This window comes from Pyrus communis, chromosome 5 (genome assembly GCF_963583255.1).
Source record: "Pyrus communis chromosome 5, drPyrComm1.1, whole genome shotgun sequence".
Lineage (NCBI taxonomy): Eukaryota > Viridiplantae > Streptophyta > Magnoliopsida > Rosales > Rosaceae > Pyrus > Pyrus communis.
This window is the reverse complement of record NC_084807.1, coordinates 18,008,783-18,017,360: the sequence shown is the minus strand read 5'-3', so window position 1 is coordinate 18,017,360 and position 8,578 is coordinate 18,008,783. Positions and strand designations below refer to the sequence as shown.

The following is an 8,578-nucleotide window of genomic DNA, read 5'->3' as shown; positions in this document are numbered from 1 at the left end:
AATTTGGGGATACTAGAAAAGACCGGGGTTTTTAAACAAAGATATTTTAGTTTTTAAATTTTTTATACATCGGTGTCTATGTTGTAATATGTTTGAAAAAAAAAAAGGGCCCATTAATTTGTGCACCCAAATATATATATATATATATATATATATATATATATATTATACAGTTAAAAGACTACACAGAATTACATGTTTGCTGTAATCTTCCATAACTAATCACATATTCAAAAGAAGTATTACAAGCGGCACGCTATCACATAAAATAAAAAAAAAAAAAAAAAAAAAGGGTACGCTACACTACAACAAAATCAGGTCTAAAACCAATGAGCCATACTAAAAAATATGAAACTGACCGTCAAAGTACGAAACAGGACCATGAAGACTCTCATGTTGTTGCTACTATTGGTTAAAGAGCACATTAAAGAGCACAAGTAACTTGCCCGACAAAAATTTCTCATAAACCTGCGGAGGTACAAGTGAAAAAAATTGAGCACTATACCACAGGCAACAATTAGCAAACAATCTATATGCTCATAGTGCACAAATTCTAGTTCCGTACAGTTCAATTTGATGCCAAGGTAAGTAAGGTAAATAATAAACCTATAACTGAAAATAACAGGGAGAGAAGTCAGCTAATGAGTCGATTTTATACTATATATTTTACCCTATTCTTAGTATTAATTTATTGGTTATTGTGTGAGAATGTTGATACTTTGATTTATATTCTTAATGTAAGATGTTCAACTTCCTCTGGAGTAAAAAGTAGCCAAACGGATGAATTTTAGAGTTATTCCAATTGGAGGATGTTTGTGAGTCTGTTGACTTAATCATATCAAAGTTTCATAATTTTCCACCAAGTGTTTTATTTATGGCGAAGAAGTAAAGGAGCAACGTGTAGTGTTGTTAAACTGACGTTTTGGGATTCTTTGGGCTTTTTGGCGTCCAAGATGATGCCTTTGGGTTCGAGGCCTTCTGCAATTATGTTCGGGATATCTCAAACTTTAATTCTAGCCATTTTGGGCCTATTTTGGAGCACTGATGATCTAGAAATGTGGCTGTTTTGAGACTATGCAGATTTTGGGCGAATTTTACTAATCAATTTAGGATTCTGTTTCCTAATTTATTTTAATTTATTTGGTTTCCTATTTTTATTCTAAGACCTTTTCTAGGTAGGGTTTTATTTTCTAGTAGTATAAATAAGGCTTTTTAGCCATTAGGGTTTTTTGGTAGAGAAGACAAGGAAGAAAATGCACGCACACTTTAGAGAGCTTTTGGATTCAAGTTTATTTTCAAGGTGTTTTTTATCATTGTTTTTAATAATATTTCGTTGTATGATTGCTAGTAACTAAATTCCGTTTGCTAGGGTGAGGCCACTAGCCTCAGCAAGAATATGTAGTTTCTTTTCAATTTGCTTATGGATGCAAGTTTTGAATTATTAATCACCGGTTTATACTATTTATTTGTCTTAATGCTTAGCTACCATTAGGATCTTTAGAAAGTAAATTGATGCAATTTTGGTCGATGGTCGGTCCCTGAAATAGATGAAGCCTTCTTGTGATTAATATGTGCAAGTTCACTTTGGATGAATACCACGTCTTAAGGGTTGTATGATTTTTCAAAAGGTTTCACAAAGCTTAATGAGTCATGCATGTTTAGATTTGATCTGAATACCACAGACAAGTTGCATGTTTGATATACGCTTTATGTTGGGGGTCCAAGTAGGCATATATTAGGAAAACCTAACCTTCAAAATATGCATGTATAATTCATAAGTAATTGGAAGAATTACATAGGATTGTTAAGGTGACGGCGGAACCCTAGGCTTTTACAATTTAATTTTCAAATACCGTTTTCTTTTAGTTTATTTTATTTTGTCACTTTATTTAATTATTTTTTTATTAAATTCGTTTTTATTATTTAAATCACAAAATCACCTTTTTCTCAATTTTTTTTAAATAATTAATTAAAATTTGATTTAACATAAATTATTCATTCAATCCTTGAGGAGAACGACCTTACTAGAGTCATCTATACTACAATTATCTTGTACTAATGCAAGTATTTAAAGTCTTTTTATCCCTACTTTTGCAGGTGGTAAAATCCCTATCATCAGCCAACTAGCAATCAACTTGTAATTGAAAAGTATTACCTAAGAATTAAAGAAGAAGAAATTCACTCAAGCTAATTGTGGGGTTGGAGTTGCAACCCCAACTATTTGGACTGTTATTATATAATATAAGTGCTCAAATTCATATAAACATTACTTATGGCTCAGCCCTTGCTCAAATCCTTGTAAATTTTCATAAGTTTTCTACGACACCAAGTTCATGCAAAATCATCTTCAACAAGCAAAATCACAACAATCATACCCCGTTGAAAGCAAAAGCACAACTATTATATATGGGAAAACTACAATACTTTAAAAAATTAATAGGACCTAATCTTAAGTCAATGAAAGAGTTACCTGGGCCTTATCAAAGGGTAGAGCTCCATGGGAAGAGATGGGAAGCACATCTTTTTAAGCACACAATCAAACAATTAGTGTTCAGCTTCTACAAAATTCAAACAAAACACAACAACATAACAGAGACGTCGCACAGTTATTTTACAAAATACATATAAATACTTCCAACGGAGATAAAGATAGATTAAATCAGTGCAAGTACAAATGGTTTGGTATGTAGAGAACCTAGAATATACCTTGTGAACAAATAAAGAATATACCTTTCGCCCTGCTTCATGCACACATATAATATCAATAGCGTGATGGAGCTTATTATGTCCATATTTGGGCAAAAAACAACACTTAAAATACTAGATAAAATGTGATAATAACAATTGATTATGGGACTGCTAGGCTTCATATGCTGCTAGCGTAAGGATAACAGACTGAGTATGTTTAACAAGATGTTGAGAAGAGTTCATATGGGAAAAAGATTCATTGAAATCTCTCTATTCTGACACAAAAGCTGTGGATATTGGTCTTTGACTTATGATAGGCAACTTCTGTGGAGCTACTTTGCTTTTCTTGCTCAAAAGAGTCATCTTGTCACCACCAAAAAAGTTGGCCTACAAAGACATACATACACACATACATAAACCATCTGGTAAAACTAAAGATAGGATCCTTAATAAATCCATCCTTGTGAATCTCACCATCTGGTAAAATATACCTGACCCATGAAGAACAAGCAAAAAGCTTCCTCAAGTTTCAGATCAGCACCCTCTGATGCAATCAAGCACTCACATATAGATTTTGCTTTGTCAATCTGCCCAACCATATGATAAATATTGAAATTCACAAAACGAAACACATAACAACCATCCCGAGAAAATTTGAAGAGAACTATTCCATCAGCCTTCATATTCAAAACTAATTATTTCAAAGCCAGTAATCTAGGAGAATAATGGACTTACTAATTCCTTTTGCTTGCTTGAAAAACCCAGTGCAACGTGAGCTATTACCCAGATAAGCCCACAACATGCATTAGAAAACCTATCTTTAGTCTATTAAGACATGCATTACATGAGCTAGAGCTTCATCTCTGTAGATAAGCCCACAACATGCATTAGAAAACCTAGACTTTAAATATCAGAAAACCCAGATACTAAGAAATAGTTGAAACAAAAAAACCCAATAGTCAAAACCCTTTGAATTCTTATTACCCCATAACAATTCCACATATCCATCCACATCTTGCATGAACAAATACAGGGGAAAAAAGGATTACAGAGTAAAATAAATCTGATTAAGATGAGGTTTGGTTTTTCCCTGTGAGACTGAGTGCAGTGTGCACCACAAGATTGCATTGCGAAACTTGCGAGAGATATGACAAATCGAGAAGATGGGTGGTGGGGTGCCTGGGTTCTCTAAGTCTGGGATGTCATCGAGGACTCAAGGTCGAGGGACAATCGAAGTTGCTGGACCGTCGTGATGGTTGCTAGGGCCGTCGTGATGTCGGGGTGGTGGAGGAGATGACAAGGCAAGACGGCGATAGAGAATTGAGTCGAGTTGAGTGACAGAGTCGACGAGCTTGAGGAGAGATACTAGGGTAAATATCTTTTAGGTTTTGATAACTTTGTATTTTGGGATATTTTGATACAGACGCTTCAGTTTTGAATTTTCTAGATCAAACATTCATGTCTTTTAATGCTTTAATTAAACTTTTTTTTTTGTCATAATTTTGGTGCTTTGCACATTATGTTGTAACAAATTTCCTATAATCTAACTTTTTTATTACACTCTCCTCCATTAGAGATAAATGTAAAAACAAAAAAACAAAAAAAAATTGGTTAGATTCAATTTATTTTCACAATAATGCTACAATTTATCAATAATTATCTACAATTTAAGAAATTTTCTTTCCAAAATAGTTCAAAATATTTTTAAATCCCCCAAAATCAAACGTACCGAAATGAGTTTTTCTTTTAGTACGTTAAGAGAAAATAGGATTGAGAATAATATAAACTACCAATACACAATGTGTACAAAATAAAACATAACAAAATAAAAATAATATATCAATATTAACAATATGTATCAAATCAAACGTACCAAAATTGTAAATGAACGTACCAATTAATGATTTTTGTAAATTCAAACGTACCTGCATATAATATATACGTAATGTAGTGTACCTATTAATAATTCGTCAACAACTATATTTAAAAAAAACAGCAAAAAAAATTACAAAAAAATTGATCGAAAAAGCATATTTGAAAGAGGAGAAAATATAGTTTAAGTACTAATATCTCCACTAAATAAGGAAAAGTCCATCTTGCAAATAAAAAGATAAATTCATAAATTATTTTAATTTTAAAAAATAGAAGTGACTATTAGTCAAAACACTTTAATCAAATTTTTAAAAAGTACAAATGTTTAATCTAAATGATATGGAAAAATGGTAGGGGATTCTAATTTTTTTATATGGATGTGAAACTATATGTGGAATAATACTATTAAATGAATATAAAACTATTTTTGACAAAAAAAGAGGAGAGCAAAATTGAATCCTAAGTTAAAAAACAAAACAATATGACTTTGATGTCAAAAATTTTACAGTTGACACCAATGAATGGTGTTGAAAAGGTTTAAGACACCAAATTCAAACAATAGTGACACATACATTTACAAAGCCACTGATAGATAATGGTCCCCTCAAATCAGTGCCCTATAGCACATTTTCTAGTAGTGCTAGTTTAGACAAACGATTTCAAGAAGAATGGTGATAGCATGATGCAGGTCGCAATCTGGTACTGTGGACAGGTTCACGGATCTAAGTTTCAAGAATCAGACAAGTACATGGTTAGACTGATGGACCAGCTTAGTGGTTCAGAGACAGGTCCAACAAACCCGCTCTAGATACCAAGTTGAACAATATGGGAAAGAAACATTTTATCCAACCCTTGACCTAAAACCTAAAATTTTTAGCCCAGAAAATTTAGGTTTTAACCCAGAAACAGCTTTTCTGCTTCAATCATTCTGACCTAAAATTTTAGCCCCAAATTATTAAAGAATGAATTTAGACTAATTTTTTTTTTAAAAAAATTAACTTTTAAAAAAAAATTATGTAGACTATCCTAAATTAATTTTATGAACATTTTAACCTAAAAATATTTAAATTCCGATAAACATTGAAAAATCACTAAACTGACACATGAAACTCATGAAACACTATTAAAGAATATGAAACACATGGTAGAAATGTATAAACACAAGACACATGAGCAAACACATGGTTTTGGAAGATGGTAGAAAGAAAAATTGGAAGAATTGTAGGAGAAAAGTGAGTTTTATGTGGATGTTTCAACAAAAATATAGGTATTTATAGAGTTTTTTGGTGAATTTTGAGTTAAATAATTTTTTATAATTATTTTAACCATTGAATTTAAATTTGGGCTGTTAGTTTTTCTTTTTTACCTTTATATTTGATCATATTCGATCTCAGTCATTAGATTCAATAAATTTATAAATATAAAACAAGAATATTAACTAAATTAAATGTGGACTGTTGGATAACCAACAACCTATTTGAATGTGAGCCATTGATCAACCAAAAGAGCCGTTGGGCTCAATTTTATTGGCAGACAAGTGGGAGAGATACCCATGTGGGTGGGGGCTCCACCACTAATCTTGGCCTAAATATGGCTTTTTTTTGTTTTTTTTTTTTTTTTAAAGATTTTAGGTTTTAGGTCCAAATTAGAACTTGGGTTTGAATGGATTGGGTGGGGAATAAAAGGGGAATTATAGGTTTTAGGCCATATGTGACAGCCCATCCCAGAAATATTACAACGTACGTGTGAAAAGACGAGATTGCCCCTAGTTCGTTTTCTTTACGTTTTGTGGTTATTTTTGGTTGTTTGCTGGCTAATGGTGGACCACACATTTCCCTCACTGTTTTCTCCCTTTCCCTGCATCTGTCCCGAGCCCCATTCCTTTCCATTTCCTTTGAAAACGTACGGACACACCCACACACCCATCAAACCTTCACAGATCGTGGAATCCAAGCACATATTCGAGCTCGTGAGACTTGTGGGAGTCCAACCATACCCATTTCAGGTAAGAACACCTTCGTTTTCACGTCGAATCCACGATGCCCGATTTCGAGTATTGTTCATGCACACGTGATTTCTCACGTTTTAGGGAATTTCAAGCTTGTAGGTAGCTTGGTGAGGTCCCTAGGAGGCTCGGGGTGGTTCGTTTGAAGGATTTGGACGTCGGGATCACTAGTTACGAAGTTGGCCGGAGTTGGGGTGATTTTCCAGGTGAGATTTCGTGGTTTTTAGCACTTGAAAGTGGTATGATTGTGTTCCTCTAGTTCTAAGCTTCATTTTGGTACCAATTTTGTGAAATTTGGTTGAAAAACGAAGAAGATAGGATGATTTGAAAAATTCCCAGTTTTCCGGCGCCGGAGAAGACGACGGAATATTTCGTCAAGTCTGACGGAATATTCCTGACGCCGTTGACAAAATCTATTAAAACTAACGGAATATTCTCTACGGCGTCAGTTGACGCCGTCAGCGTGCCAAGCACGTGCCTGCGCGTGCCCGGCGCGTGGGGGCGCGTGCGGCGGTGGAAAATTTTTCTAAAAATTTGGGGATTTTCCTGAGGTTGAGTAGATCACGTTGGTATATTCATTTGCCCCATTTGAGCATTGTATGGGAAGTTATTTCAAAAGGTTGGTTATGTGCTTTAAAATTAACGTTTTTGTAGTTGTTTCGCATATAGGTGATACCTATCCCGAGGACGAGCGTGGTCACTCAAGGCAAGGGGGCTACGACCCTTCCACATATCAGTGAGTGGGCTTTTGGTTTTCTGTATATACCTATATACTTATATTTTCCCAGAAATTGATTGGAATTGTTATTTTGTCGTATGCCATGCATTATATTATCGTTGTTTATGCATTATTAGTTAGTTATATACATATATATATATATATATATATATATATATGTGCATATTGGGTGCTGCGGACGCACAGGTAAGTGCCAGGTAAGTGTTATTCATGTTTATAGTTAGTAGTGATTGGAGATGCTTTAAGAGCTCATAACCTGCACCCCCGGTGTTAGTGCTCCCGCCCAGAGTAGGGCACAGTCCTTCACGTGATGTTCACCTCCCACACCACACGCTCAGCTCGGATCCAAGTTAGGTGCACAGTCCTGTCGTACAGACCACATTAGGTGGTTCCGACTCGTAGGTGACCCGCGATTATTCGCACAGCCTTCACGTGATCGTAACACTAAAGCATTTATATGTATTACACCCAGGCCTATCGTACAGACCACTTTAGGTGGTTCCGACTCGTGGGCAGGTTTAGTTATTGAGTTTGAGATTTGAGCTCTAGATTCAGCCGTACAGGTCACGTTAGGTGACTCCGGCTGCCAGACTATATGATATTGATATGATTTTCACCTGAGAACTTGCATTCCATTCTGAGGTTCTGGCATGGCATATTTTCGAGCATGATTGGTATATATATATTTATGCACATATGTTTATTTTCTGGGAAGTATACAGGTTTTACGGCGAGGGGTTAGAATGTATTTATTAAATGGTTTTTGAAAAGCTTTGTTTTTGCCCACTCACGCTTTTGTTTTGCGCCCCTCCAAGTTCTAGTTGTCTAGCAGGTTTGGTGGTTTCCCAGAGGGCTTTCCTGGCATTTCTGACAGACGATCACCAGCGTAGGGCCACCTTCGGGTGTACTGTTGTTGCGTCATTTTCGTTTGGACTGCTTTAGGCGTTATGCTCTGAACTTGTGTTACACTTACGTTTGCACCTATTATCATTTCATGTAAACTAGTTTTTATTTATTCGTATCACTATTCCCATTATTGTTTTATTAGCTTCTGCACCGTGCACATGGTTACGTCACCTCCGCGTGACGGCCAGCACGCCCTGATCTCGGTCGGGGTGTGTCACCATAGGTTGGAGTTGGCCTAATATAAAGCATGGTTTAAATAGTAAACTCTCAAGCAAACCCTAATAAGCAAAATACCAAAAGTACCCTAAAATCCAACAGAAGGATCATATAAGGCTCTGGAAGTATTACTTCAATGTATTCCTAGGAAA

General features: G+C 35.1%; 1 long non-coding RNA gene across 1 annotated transcript; it reads right to left on the bottom strand.

The window, feature by feature from the left end:
- Nucleotides 1-293: 293 nt before the first annotated feature.
- On the bottom strand, nt 294-3,460 carry LOC137734961 (uncharacterized). The gene is made up of 3 exons (XR_011068594.1): nt 3,180-3,460; nt 2,471-3,075; nt 294-468 (listed from the first exon to the last, which is right to left on the bottom strand). It is a non-coding gene; the product is annotated as an uncharacterized lncRNA (long non-coding RNA).
- Nucleotides 3,461-8,578: the final 5,118 nt, after the last annotated feature.